Raw genomic sequence first — 14,632 nt, forward strand, 5'->3', positions numbered from 1 at the left:
CATGTCTGGGTGTCTCCAGCACAGTCTTGGAGCTCACCGCTTAGTTCACTTTGACGGCAAGATCAGAGTGAACTATGGAATGCTGATTGGGTTCCCCTTTCATAGATTCCCTGCTTCCATAGGAAATCATGGTAGAATTGCAGGTGACCAATCAGTAGGTGAGGGTTCATCTGTAATTGGTCAATCAGATGAGGTGGGGCTAAGAGATGTAAGGGCCTGTGGAGGGAAATACAAACGAGTCAATGGGAGCAGCACCTATCAGTGTGGACTCAGCAATGGCTTCCCCCAGCTGGCTGGAATGATTTTACCCCCTTGGCTGGCACCACTCTGGCTGGGGAGGTCTGACCGTTCTGTTCTGACTGACAGATTAAATCTGTCAGTGGTGATATTGGATACCGAGGCTTGAGCCTCATTACTCCAAGTTCTCTTGTTGAGTGTATTGTCGCACTCTTTAGGAAGCTTCTTGATCTGTGTTACTTGCCACAGTTGAGTTGGTTTCACAGGTTCAGCGCTGTGATGGGTCGTGGGTAGCGGTCAAATGGGTTTGCAGAGATCGCAGCAAGCTTCTTGATCAGCGGGTTTGAGTTCTGGTCCAGTTCCTTGTAGAATTTCTTGTTGAGCTTCTTTAGATGTTCATCTAACATCTCGATACCCAGTTCCCTATGAAGGTCTGCTATTCTTGTAGGAAGTGGAGCGTTGGACGCAATCCGCAGCGCCTTGTTCTGTAATTTTTGGAGAGATGATCTTTGATGTTGGTGGCAACCACTCCACACCGGGGAGGCGTATGTCATTGTGGGTCTAATGATCGCCTTGATCACATTGACTTTGCTCTTGATGGGCATGGTCCTTGTCTTCAGCAGAGGGTACAGTGCTGCCAGCTTGGTTGTTGCCTTCTGTTGAATCTTCTCAATGTGGTTTCTCCAGCTTAGTTTGCTATCTAGGATTACACCTAGGTAAGAGCTGTTTGGCTCCCATTTGACAGCCTCTCCGTTGAGGGTGATTGGCGGGTGTGCCTTGATCCTCTTTTTGGTAAACAGTGTAGCTGTAGTCTTGCTGGAGTTCAGTCCTACTTGCCAGTCGCTGTACCATGTTGATAGCATGTCTAGTGCTTTCTGGATGTTCTTAGCTACTTCTTTCTCTCTGAAGGACTGGGAGATGACTGCCACATCGTCTGCGTAGAGTGCCAGTTGAGTCTTGTGGAGGTCTGTGGGGATGTCATTCATGAAGAGGTTGAAAAGGAAAGGTCCCAGGACTGATCCCTGTGGCACGCCAGCGCGGATGGGGCGTGTTGTTGAGAGCTCTTCCCGCACAGCCACGTGGAATGTGCGCTCCCGCAAGTAGCTTGCAGTCAGCTTAATCAGGTAGTTTGGGAATTTCAGGTTGATCATTTTGTGCAGTAGTCCTTCATGCCAAACTCTGTCAAACGCTTTGGCCACGTCCAAGAAGACAACTCCAGTTGATTTGTGGATGTTGAATCCATGGCTTATTATGTCAACGACTCGCAGCAGCTGATGGTTGGTTGAGTGGTCCTTCCGGAATCCAAATTGCTCCTTTAGTAGAATGTTTTTACCAGAGGCAAAGTGGCGGAGGCGCGTAAGAATAACTTTCTCCAGGAGTTTCGACAGTCCAGAGAGCAGGCTTATCGGACGGTAGTTTGCAGGATCCCTCCGTGGTTTTCCAGGCTTTGGAAATACAATGACCTTGGCTTCCTTCCAGGATTGAGGAAAGTGCTGGAGCCGCATGCATGCATTGAAGATTTCTGTGAGGCATTCCATGGCTGCCGGCGGAAGCTTCTTGATGGCCAGGTTGGTAATTCCGTCACTTCCTGGTGCTTTGCCATTTGCCAGCTTTTCTGCAAGTTGCGTTATCTCAGTCCTGGTGCATCCTTCAAGGGTTTCCGCTTCGGTCTCTGGTAGGTGCTCGGTAAGATGCCTGTTAACTCCTTGCTCAACTTCCCGTGCTATTTTGCTGGCTTGGTTAGGCCTAAAAGTTGTCTCCAGTGTGTCAGCGAGAACCTCTGCCTTGTCCTTGTTGCTACATGCCAGGTGGGTCTGGCCCTGGATCGGTGGATTAGGCTCCTTCTTCCCGGTCAGGCGTCGGGTCATTCTCCAAACAGAGTTGTCGGATTCCTTCAGCTTGGCTGCTGCGGCCTCCCACCTCTCCCCCCGGTGTTGGCTGATTTGCTGTCGCAGTAGTCTGGCAAGTGAGTTGTACTTTACCAGAAGGTCAGGTGTGCGGAACTTCTGCCACTGGCGTCGGGCCCTGTTTTTCTCAGCAATCGCTTGCTTGATCCCGCTCGGTAGGTCGTAGATGGAGCAGCGTTTGGGCATCTGTTTCGGGACGCTGTGCTCTATTGCATGTTGGACTGCGGTAGTAAAGGTGTTAACAGCATCATCAATGTCTCCGTTGGTGTCCAAGGGGCGGGGGTTTGTGATGTTGCTCAACTCTTCTTTGTACAGGCTCCAGTTCGCCCTGGTGAAGTTGTACCTGGGTGTTTGCTGGTGGGTTTCCATCTCGTCGCCAACAGTAATGGTAACTGGGTTGTGGTCTGAGGTCAGTTCCGCCAGGGTTTCCAACTGGACAGAATGTTTCACGTTCTTCAGTAAGACAATGTCCAGGACATCCGGTGTGTGGCTTGCAGTGCCTGGGTAGTGGGTGGGTTCTGTAGGGCCAGCCACTACAAAGTCACTCTCCTTTGAGTAAGCAAGAAGAGCTTGTCCTCTGGAGTTTGCTGTCCTTGAGTTCCAGCACCGGTGTTTGGCATTTAGGTCTCCCCCGATGATGGTTGGGACAGTGGAGTCCAGCAGAGCTTCCAAGTCTCCCAAATGTAGCTTCACCTTAGGGGGGCAGTAGGTGGCAATTAGTCGCAGTGGTCCTGTTGCAGTCTTTACCTGTACTCCAGTGGCTTCAATACTCCGGAGGGGTGGTAGTGCAATCTCATTATGGCTGACCCGTGTGTTAACAATCACAGCCGTCCCACCACCTCTGGCTCCTGTTGCCCGGTCGGTACGGTATACCCTGTGGTTCGCCAGGCTTAGTTTTTGGTTTCCTTGAAGGTGGGTCTCCGAGAGCAGAGCTGCGCATACATTCCTCGATTCCATCAGGTGAAGGAGTTCATCTGTCTTCTTGCTGATACCATTTGCATTCCACATCACGATGACAGAACTGCGTTTAGATGTTGCTGCCATGGTGGTTAGTTTCTGTGCTCCTGAGAAGGGCCGGGATGAGATTCGCTATCATTGTCACAATGGGGTGAATATCCATTCTCGCAATAGCGCTCGCTATTTTAAGGATGATCTCTAGCCAGTTTGTTGGGCTTGCGGTTCCGCCTGCGGGGTCCGGGTTGGCCGCCTCAACGGGGTTGGTGGATGGTGTCCTGAGAGTTTCCGCGTAGGTCTGTCCATCTGGGTTTTGCATCCTCTGGGTGGATGCCGTGCCTAGGTCTGGGATCAGGTGTTCTGTGGTCCTCTGTCTCTCCGGCGCCAGGCGGGGAAGCTGGTATTGAGTAGTGGGTGTCTTCCTTGGTGCCTGCTCCATCAGGTGGGGTGTCCGCTTTTCCCGTTCCTCTTGCTTTGCTTTTGTGAGGTACGGGCAACCACGGTAGCTTGCCGGGTGTGGGCCTTTGCAGTTTGCACATGTCGCCGGCTCCTTCTTCCTATCTCGTGGGCATTCCTTGGAGTTGTGGTTCTCTCCACAACACACACAGCGTGGCTTCTGGTGGCAGAATGCAGAGGTATGCCCGAGCCGTTGGCAGTTGAAACACATGGTTGGGCCTTTTCTGCCCTTTGGCGCTTCTGTGGTTACCACACAGCTACAGAGCTTGGTAATCTTGGTAAGATCTGCAGGCTGGCTCTCCGGGGTTTCTGCCAGTGTGACAATAAACAAAGGGAACTTCTTGGTCTTGTCCACCGGGGATGTCAATTGGGCTACGCTCTTGACTGGAAGTCCATGTTCCGCGAGGTCGTGGGAAATCTCCCCCACGGAGGCGTTTGCTGGTAAGCCGCGAATTACAAATTTCTGGGGCTTTAGGCGCGTCAGTGGGAAGGTGTAGTATTCTATGCCCTGCTTTGCAAAGCAGTCCGTTAAGCTCCGGTAGTCGTCCACAGTTGTGGTAGTGATCTTTGCGTGGTTCGCCCGTGGTTTAACTACAAACGGGGAAGTGCAGTGCTCGGTGAGGATGTCGACAAGGTCCTTGTGGGTCTTCATATTCCTAACCATTACCGGTGGTATGCGAATCTTTTTGGGTGGGAGTGCAGTCTCTTCATCGTTGCACCTGGGCCCTGAGCAGTCATCGGCATTAGCAAGTGGCTCGAAGCGGTTTGATGTTTTGATGCCTTGGTCTTCCTTGTGCTTCTGCATCTTTGTCTTTGCTACCGATGGAGGGGAAGAACCATTGGAGCTATCAGAGTTTGCTCGCCCTCTCTTCTTCACTAAAGTGTAGTCCATGTCTTCTGCAGCATCATGTATTGCAGTCTCCATAGGTGGCACATTTGCCTCTGCCATAGTAAGGCGCAGACCAGAGCCACGCACCCGCACGGCGGCGGGCACACGGCACAAATCAGAGCAACACGCACGGCGGCAAGCACACTGCACAAATCAGAGCCACGCACACGGCGGCGAGCACACGGCACAAGTCAGAGCCACGCACCCGCACGGCGGCGAGCACACAGCCCAAATCAGAGCCACGCACCCGCACGGCGGCGAGCACACGGCCCAAATCAGAGCCACACACACGCACGGCGGTGAGCACACGGCCCAAAGCACGCAACGCAGGGAGCAAAAGCACACGGCGCAGGGGGGGGCACGGCACCAAGTTCAGGGGGGGCACAGCACAGAGCGCAGGGGGGGCACAGCACAGAGCGCAGGGGGGGCACAGAGCGCAGGGGGGGGCACAGCACAGAGCACAGGGGGGGCACAGCACAGAGCGTAGGGGGGAGCAGAGAGCACAGGGGGGAGCACAGAGCACAGGGGGGCACAGCACAGAGCACAGGGGGGCACAGCACAGAGCGCAGGGGGGCACAGCACAGAGCGCAGGGGGCACAGCAGAGCGCAGGGGGCACAACAGAGCGCAGGGGGGCACAGCACAGAGCACAGGGGGGCGCAGCACAGCGCACAGGGGGGGGCACAGAGCACTGGGGGGGCACAGAGCACGGGGGGGGCACAGAGCACAGGGGGGGCACTGCACTAGGCAGGGGGGGGGGCAAGGCCGGGGGTCACAGCAAGTCGGAGCTCTGGGCTCAGCACTGCACACAGAACTCAGCATACAGTGCAATAAAGCTATAAAGCAAAGCGATGGGCAATGACCCACGTGGCAGCAGCAGCTCTCCCACACGTGGCAGCGGCGGCTCTCCCCCACGTGGCAGCGGCGGCTCTCCAAACGGGCCAGTCAATACATCCCCGACTGAAACTCTGGAAAGTGGTGTCGGCGGCGGGCGCTGTGATGGGAAGTGACCCACTCGAGGAGTCATCAGCCTCTCCGGTCAGTTCAAAAGACTCAATCCAACTGTAATGAGGTAACAGCTGTGCAGCTGCTGCTTAAAAAGAATTTTTGACTCGGCTGGGGAGGTAAAAAAATGCTCCACTTTTATGGTGGATGCCCCCTCCCCCCCAGTCAGATGTCCGCCAATTGCCACTCTCCTTTCTTTCTACACTTCACCTGCTCCTCCAGTCACAGCAGCAGCCATTTTCCCCAAACATGTGGTCTGCACAAAGGGTTTCTCATCCCCACATGCCCAGACTTTGGATATGCTTAACTGTTGCATAAAGTAAAGAAAAAAAAAAACATTTCTACACTTGCAGTTGAATAAAGAGTATATTTTACATAGGATGCATAGGCTACCGGGCTTTTAAATACAGGGTAGCTAACGTGTCTGATGGTTAGATGAGCCCCAGGTAAGGACGAGCCCCAGGTATTAACCTTTATTATACTTGTGTGTGTGTATTATAGTACAGTATATGCAAGTGATACAATGCTAGGTAAAACAAACATCTCTAAATCCTCTCATTGAAGCCTTTGCTGTGTGTATTATAATATATGCAAGTGATACAATGCTAGGTAAAAACCATCTTTGAATCCTGTTTCATCCTACCCTTAATTAAATTAAGCATTGAAACCTAGACAGGGAACACCCTGTGTAGAAAACCTTCTGTTTGAATGTGCCTCAGATGTGCTAATTAAGCAGACAAAAGTTTAAAAGGAAGTTCAGAAGAAGTGGACACCCCCAACTGGCCCTGATTCCTGCATTTGAATTACGCTGGAAAGGAGGATATCATCTATACCAGACTGCATCATTACTGCTGTGATGCTGCCTTTACCATTTATATTTGCTGTGTGTTCACTTCTTCTCAAATTATGCACTTCTTTTTACCAGCCTCAGTATGTCTCTAACTCCATTCATATATCTCCATCTCTCCTTCCTTTACCACTTCTCTGTTCACATGAACTCCTTTCTTACCTGCGTCCTCTGACACCACACAGCTATATCCCCTGCACTAAAAACACCCCTACAAATCATCCTCGCACATCCTCTTTCTATCCATGCTTCTCCTCCTTGCTTCTGGGGATATCTCTCCCAATCCTGGTCCCTGCCTTATTCCTACATGCTCTCGTCCTCGCCTGCCAATTACAACCTCTACTCCTTCTGGTGTGAACCCCTCCAACCTCACACCCATCCCCTGCCACCCTCCCTCCTCTCTCCCTTTCTCCTGTGCCCTTTGGAATGCTCGCTCCCTTACTCACAAGTGCCTCTCTGTGCATGACTTCTTTCTCTCTCACTCTGCTCCTATTTGCTATAACTGAGACCTGGCTCACTCAGTCTGACACTGCTCTGGAAGCTGCGCTCTCCTATGGTGGCCTTTCTTTCTCCCACACTCCGTGTCCTGACGGCAGGGGTGGAGGCGTGGGAATCCGGCTCTCTTTCTGCCGTTACCGAACCATTCCTATTCCTCCATCTCTTGCTTTTCCCTCCTTTGAGGCTCACACTGTCCAGATCTTCTCTCCCTGTCCATGTGGTGGTCATTTATCGCCGACCTACCTCTTCTCACCCCCCTTCTGCCTTTCTCACTTTGAATCCTGGCTCTCTTTCTCTCCTCAGACTCCCCTGTTCTTCTCCTTGGGGACTTCAATTGTCATATTGATGGCCCCTCTCTCCCTTGGACATCCCACTTTCTCTCTCTAACCTCTTCTTTTGGCCTTCAACAGTGGTCTGCAGCCAGCACCCACAAGGATGGCCATTACTTAGACCTGGTTTTCACTAAAAACGTCTCTCCGATTTCTCCATTTCCTCTTTTCCTCTCTCTGACCATCACCTCATCTCATTCTATCTCGCTTCTCCCTTTCTCCACCTCCATCTAACCCCCGGTTGTGCAGAAACCTGCGCTCTATTCACTTTCCTGACTTTGAATCCACGTTACGCTCCACTCTCAGCTCTGCTACAGACCCTGACAACCTGGTCAGGAACTACAACTCTGCCTTGTCCTCCTCTCTTGATCTTCTTGCCCCGCTTTCTCTCTGCCGCCCTCGCCCTTCTAACCCTAGACCCTGGCTAAATTCCCACATGCTGCGTTCCTCTGAACGCCTCTGGAGGAAATCGCATACTCTCGCAGACTTCCTTCACTACAAATTTATGCTATCCTGTTTCAACTCTGCCCTCTCGCAAGCTAAACATGTCTACTTTTCTTTTTTTTTTGTAACTTAGATTTTATTGCATTTTTCCAAACAAGTGATACAGAATACAGTATACATTACATTCATTTTTAGTGTTAATCTCCGCTATAGACAGTACCGTATGTCAGCTCGTGAGACATATCCCGGTTTTTCGGGCCCTACTCGACCGGATTGTTTTGGGTGGACTAGCAATAAAGAGAATAACATAATTCACATAGTACGATTAATTCAAATTGACAAACACAAAATCAATAAAGAAAAAAAAAAAAAATTTAAAAAAATAAGGAGGTGGGTAGGAAGGGAGTAAGGGGTGGCGCGGCCGGAAGAGGAGCATCGACTCGTGCTTGGTCTCTTCACCGATCCTAGTAAGGTTCTTTGTGGGTTGCGTCCTCTCCAGTTTAACACCTCTGTAGGTGTTCTGTCTATTTGTCTGTATAGTCGTCGTGAGCTGAGTTTTCGCTCCTAAAGGAGAACGCACCTGCATCTATCACAGCCAGATTGTGTTCCTCTCAACCCCGGATATCCATCTGCGCCAGCCAAGGCGCCCATACTTTGAGATAATTGGTGCCAGTGTCGTTAACTAGACTCGTCAACTTTTCCATCTGGCAGATAAACCACAATCGATTTTGAATCTTTGGGATACTTGGAATTTTGGGGCGTTTCCATAGTGCTGCGATCTCGCTCCGTGTGGCTATTGCAAAATGTGCTATTAGTTTATTGTTTGCTTTGGACAGGCCCGTTAGTGGTCTATTCAAGAGGAATAGCCATGGGTCTGGGGGAATAGTGAGGTCGAAGACCCTCTATCCAATGTCTAATTTCTTCCCATAGTGGGGAGATCCGCGGGCAAGACCACAGCATATGTAACAGATCGGCCGATCCTCCGCACTGCCGGGGGCATAGTGAGGAGGATCCAGGCACGAACTTGGCTAATTTCATTGGGGTGAGGTACCACCGCATTAGGACCTTATATGCGTTCTCCTTTAGTGCGGTACATATGGAGCTTTTTGCCGTGGCCAGATATATAGCGTTCCACTCGTCGTCTTCTAATGTCTCTCCCAGGTCTCTTTCCCATTGGGTTCTAAATGACGGTGGCTGCTGTCTAGAGCTCGCAGAATCAACTACTTCCTTGTACAATTGTGATGTGAGTCCCTTTGTGTCGGTCTCTGCCAGACAGAGCTTTTCGAATGACGTCAGGGGGGGGTATGGGGCAAATTTGTTATAAAATGCTCGGAGCTGGAGGTACCTAAAAAATTCTGAGTGGGGTATATCTTTTTCTTCTCTGACGTGATCAAACGTTTTAATCTTGCTATTGTAACCCTCCAGATCTTTAATTCGTATATAACTTTTTGTTTCCAAATTGATGCATCTCCCTCCAGAAGGCCAGGAGCGAACTTGGGATTGTTCCAAATTGGGGACATCAAAGATTTACTCGTTGTGAGAGAGTATTTAGTCTTATTAGCCTCCCAGATAGACAACGAGTTGGTCATTGAGGAAAGTGGCATGTCAGCAGATCGTCATGCTGTTTTAGGTAGCCAAATCAAGTTGCGTATTTTTAAAGGAGCGCAGGCAGCACTCTCTAATTCCACCCACCATTTTAAATGTGGACTGGATTGCCATTGAACAATTTGGCTTAATTGAGCCGCTTTGTAATATGAGAGCAGGCAGGGTACCGCTAGGCCCCCCGCTAGGACAGATCTTTTCATATTTAATTTGTTGACTCTCGGGTTTTTTCCCTCCCCAGATAAATTTAGAGATTGCAGACTGAAGTGAGAGCAAATCCTTCAGTCTGAGTGGCACTGGTAACGTCTGGAAAAGGTATAGGATACGAGGGAGTAGGTTCATTTTGACGCTATGTATCCTACCTATCCAGGATATTCGTATAGAGGACCATTTATGGAGGTAAGCTATCAACGTCCGAATTAGGTTGGGGTAATTTGCATTGTAGATGTCTTTTGTGTTCTTGGCTATGTGGACTCCTAGATATTTTATGTATTTCTGTTGCCAGTGGAAGTTAAAATTCAGTTGCAATAACTTCTCTACGTGTCTAGGGAGATTGATGTTGAGGGCTTCAGATTTAGCTTGATTTATTTTAAATCCCGAAATGCTCGAGAATCTGTCCAATAAATCCAATAGGTTTGGCAAGGAGGTGAGGGGCTTTGAGATAATTAGTAGGATATCATCTACGTACAGGGCCGCTTTATGTGTTTGAGAATATACGTTTAACCCTGAGATATCCGGGTTGCCTCTAATTTGCGCCGCCAGTGGTTCTATACATAGAGCGAACAGGAAAGGGGATAATGGGCATCCCTGTCTCGTGCCACTCTTAATTTGAAAGGGGAGAGATGAAAAGCCCTGGTGTATTACCCTGGCGGTAGGTCCTGAGTACAGCGAGAGAATCACTCTACTCACCTGATCCCCAAAGCCAAATGCCGCAAGCGTCTCCTTCAGGTAAGGCCAGTCTATCCTATCAAAAGCTTTTTCTGCATCCAGACTTAACAACATACAGGCATACCCCGGTTTAAGGACACTCACTTTAAGTACACTCGCGAGTAAGGACATATCGCCCAATAGGCAAACAGCAGCTCACGCATGCGCCTGGCAGCACGTCCTGCACAGCAATACCGGCTCCCTACCTGTACCGAAGCTGTGCGCAAGCGGGGAGACTATAGAGCCTGTTACAAATGTGTTATTTACATCAGTTATGCACGTATATGATGATTGCAGTACAGTACATCCATCGATAAGTGGGAAAAAGGGAGTGCTTCACTTTAAGTACATTTTCACTTTACATACATGCTCCGGTCCCATTGCGTACGTTAATGCGGGGTATGCCTGTACTTTGTGTGTTATTTTTAGTGGCCAATTCTACCAGATCAATAAATCGCCGGGTATTGTCCGCTGCCTGTCTGCCTTTAATGAATCCGACCTGATCTGGGTGTATAAGTCTGGGTAGGATTAGACATAATCTATTGGCCAATAGTTTAGCGTATATTTTAATATCAGTATTGATTAGGGATATGGGCCTATAACTTTTGAAGTCCAGCGGATCTTTACCTGGTTTATGGATTAATGATATAGACGCCTGTAACATCTCTCTGAGGATGGGGGCTCCTGCTAATATTGCATTGAACACGTGGAGCAACCTAGGGGCTAGTACTTTGGCAAATTTCTTATAGTATAGCCCCGAGAAGCCATCAGGCCCTGGGGCTTTTGAGGGTTTGAGTTCCTTAATGGCTTGTGACACCTCCTCTATAGAGAAATCAGCGCCCATGGCCTCTCTCTCTGCCTCTGTCAATCTCCCTAGTTTTGAGCTGGCTAAGAAATCTCTCAGCTTCTCGCTCGTTTTAGCGTTATGTGCCACTTTCTCTCCATTATATAGTGTTTCATAGAACGAACCAAATTCTTCTACTATTTTCTTAGGGTTGGCCGTGGGGGTGCCTGATATAAAGCGTATAGCTTGGATATTAAACTTCACTTGTCTGTCTCTTAACGCTCGAGCCAGCATAGTATCCGGCCTGTTCGCTTTTTCGTAAAATTTCCTCTTAGACCAACTCAGAGCGTTATCTGCCCTGGAGGTCAACAACATGTTTAGTTCAATTTTGGTATCTTTCAATTCTTGTAGGGTTACTCTTATGGAGAGATGTAAGGGAATGTAATCTCGATTGATGCTTCATAATTTTTGAGTCCCTTTCCCGTTTTCTCCTAGCTGTGGTGCTAATTAGTATGCCCCTCAGCGTCGCTTTGTGAGCCTCCCATAATACAAACTGGGAATCTACAGAGCCTGTGTTTGTGTGGAAGAATTGAACTATTTCTTCCTTTATTGTCTCATAAATCTCAGGGATTTTTAGGATTGATTCGTTGAGCTTCCAGTTCGCTCCTGGTCTGCCTGTTCGGATGTGCTCGCACCTTAGCTCTATCGGTGCATGGTCAGACCATGAAATATCATTGATCCCAGCTCGGGAGACCAGAGGAACCAGTTGGCAAGAGACGAAAAAGTAATCAATTCTGCTGTAGGAGCCGTGTGGGTGGGAATAGAACGTATAGTCCCTATCAGTCGGGTGTAGTTCTCTCCATATGTCAGTCAGTTGGTTGTCTTTGAGGCCCTTGCGTAAAGAGGTCCCCACTTTTTTATGTACTGTGCCCGTATTCCCTGATCTGTCTAGGATTGGTTGCATGACCATGTTGATATCCCCTGCGAGTATTACGCCGCCCCTTGCGACGGTGCGTAGAGTCCGAAAAAAGTCTTCAAAGAAGACTGCGTCCTGCTCGCAGGGGGCATAGATTGTGGCTATTGTGATGCATTGCTCCCGTATCGTGCCCACTAGTATAAAAAAGCGTCCCTCTGTGTCTCTTTTAATAGTTTGGGCTACAAATGGGATTTTATTATGGAACAAGATGACCACTCCACGTTTTTTAACCGGTGCGGTGGAAAGGTAGAACTGGGCATAGTCTTTGTCTAGGAATTTAGGCGCGTTGGTCTTGCTAAAATGAGTCTCCTGTAACATTAGGACATCTGCGTGTTTTCGTTTATAGTCAGCGAAAGCTATTTTTCTCTTGGTTGGGCTATTAAAGCCCTTAACATTATGTGATATAAGGGTTAACGCCATCACTTAATGTGTGAGAAGTGTAACAAGCTAACGTTTGATGACTCACCCTGTCCACTTTGTCCCTTGTTCAACTGGCGGACGTTTTTGGTGTTACCATCCGGCAAAGTTCTTGTGTTCCGTCTAGGTCGGCATCCTCCCCGGCCGGGTGGGGAAAGGATTGGGAGAGGTAGGGAGGGAGGAGACAGTACAAGGGAAAACACATAAGGGGTAAAGCAAAATTGGAAACATAAGTTAATCCGCTTTGTAATAATGAAAAAAAATAAAAGAAAAACCAGAGCTCCCCTCAGGGTCCCCCGAGTGGGAATCTGACGCCCAATGGGCAGGTCGGTATGCCTGATCTTCCAAAACGGCCTGCTTTCCCTTCCCAGGACCGACCCCCCTGGGACTTGTTTGAGGTCCTAATTCGTCAGGGACCTATATGAGGAACACATGTACGACATCGTGGGTGAATCCCACCGGCGCAAAACTGATAACTAACTTAACCTTAAACTGTAGCGTGATTTTTAACTTTATAACGACTTACAGCAGTACCTAAGTTATAGTGAGTGCATATCCATATATATACATGCATATACCCAGCAGTTGAATGAACACAATTATTTAATGATTTAATGAACATATTTAACCTATTTAACCCATGAACCTTATATAACACTAGCTGAGAGACCCGGCGTTGCCCGGGATGTAAATGCGTAATGGGTCGTATTATTTATAAATCGTGGAACAATAGGTGAGTATTTGTTGTAAAGGTTTCATAATAATGTTGAAAAGATGGAAGAAAATGTAATACGATGTTGTATAAAAATGGTTTATTGTAAACACACCACAGTACAATGTATATTTTGGTGACATAAGTGATGTGAAAATGTGAGGCGTGTGTCTTCCTAGGGTGTGAGGCGGCGGATGGGTGTTCATTACGGGTGGCGCGTGGGTAGTGAGTGCTGGCTGTGGGTTGGGGTCCTGCTAGGGTGTGAGGCGGCGGGTGTGTGGCGAGTGCGGGGTGACAGCTGGTCAGTGATATTGTTGCGTAGGGGCAGGATGCGGCAGGTGTGTGTCGAGTGTGTGGGTTGTCTGTTGAATGCGTGCGGCGGGTGGGGGGAGGTGGGAGGTGGTGTGAAGGGGGAGGAGGTGGGAAGGGGAAGGGGGGTGGAGGCGGTGGGAAGGGGGGGCTGAGGCGGTGGGAAGGGGGGGGGAGGCGGTGGGAAGGGGGGGGGGAGGCGGTGGGAAGGGGGGGGGAGGCGGTGGAAGGGGGGGGGAGGCGGTGGGAAGGGGGGGGGGAGGCGGTGGGAAGGGGGGGGGAGGCGGTGGGAAGGGGGGGGGAGGCGGTGGGAAGGGGGGGGGGAGGCGGTGGAAGGGTGGGGAGGCGGTGGGAAGGGGGGGGGAGGCGGTGGGAAGGGGGGGGAGGCGGTGGGAAGGGGGGGGGGAGGCGGTGGGAAGGGGGGGGGAGGCGGTGGGAAGGGGGGGGGGAGGCGGTGGGAAGGGGGGGGGGAGGCGGTGGAAGGGGGGGGAGGCGGTGGAAGGGGGGGGGAGGCGGTGGGAAGGGGGGGGGAGGCGGTGGGAAGGGTGGGGAGGCGGTGGGAAGGGGGGGAGGCGGTGGGAAGGGGGGGGAGGCGGTGGGAAGGGGAGGTGGGAAGGGGAGGTGAAGGGGGGTGGAGGGGAGGTGAAGGGGGGTGGAGGGGAGGTGAAGGGGGGTGGAGGGAGGTGAAGGGGGGTGGAGGGGAGGTGAAGGGGGGTGGAGGGGAGCTGAAGGGGGTGTGGAGGGGAGGTGAAGAGGGGGGGGTGGCGGGGAGGTGAAGGGGGAGTTGAAGGGGGGGTGGCGGGGAGGTGAAGGGGGGGGTGGCGGGGAGGTGAAGGGGGGGTGGCGGGGAGGTAAAGGGGGGGTGGTGGCGGGGAGGTGAAGGGGGGTGGCGGGGAGGTGAAGGGGGGGGTGGCGGGGAGGTGAAGGGGGGGTGTGAAGGGTGAGGGGGTGAAGGGGGGGTGGAGGGGAGGTGAAGGGGAGGTGGAGGGGGGGAGGTGAAGGGGGGTGGAGGGGGAGGTGAAGGGGAGGTGGGAGGGGGGGGTGGAGGGAGGTGAAGGGGTGGAAGGGGGGTGGCGGGAGGTGAAGGGGGGCGGGGAGGTGAAGGGGGGGGGTGGCAGGGGAGGTGAAGGGGGGTGGCGGGGAGGTGAAGGGGGGGTGGAGGGGAGGTGAAGGGGAAGTGGAGGGGAGGTGAAGGGGGGGTGGAGGGCAGGTGAAGGGGGTGGAGGGCAGGTGAAGGGGGGTGGAGGGGAGGTGAAGGGGGGTGGAGGGAGGTGAAGGGGGGTGGAGGGGAGGTGAAGGGGGGTGGAGGGGAGGTGAAGGGGGGTGGAGGGGAGGTGAAGG

At 51.3% G+C, this 14,632-nt stretch overlaps 1 long non-coding RNA gene across 2 annotated transcripts in view; it reads right to left on the minus strand.

Annotated features, from left to right (window-relative positions):
* Positions 1-14,632, minus strand: part of LOC142486764 (uncharacterized) — a 24,016-nt gene continuing 9,384 nt past the window's right edge. Inside the window, exons 2-4 of one of the 2 annotated variants that reach the window (XR_012799053.1) lie at positions 12,320-12,406; positions 7,785-7,851; positions 1-216 (exon numbers count right to left, since the gene is read on the minus strand). This is a non-coding gene — a long non-coding RNA (uncharacterized LOC142486764). Of the gene's footprint in view, positions 217-7,784; positions 7,852-12,319; positions 12,576-14,632 lie in introns of those variants that run through there. The other variant, XR_012799052.1, reaches the window with a different exon arrangement.

The sequence above is a fragment of the Ascaphus truei genome, unplaced genomic scaffold (genome assembly GCF_040206685.1).
Source record: "Ascaphus truei isolate aAscTru1 unplaced genomic scaffold, aAscTru1.hap1 HAP1_SCAFFOLD_980, whole genome shotgun sequence".
NCBI lineage: Eukaryota > Metazoa > Chordata > Amphibia > Anura > Ascaphidae > Ascaphus > Ascaphus truei.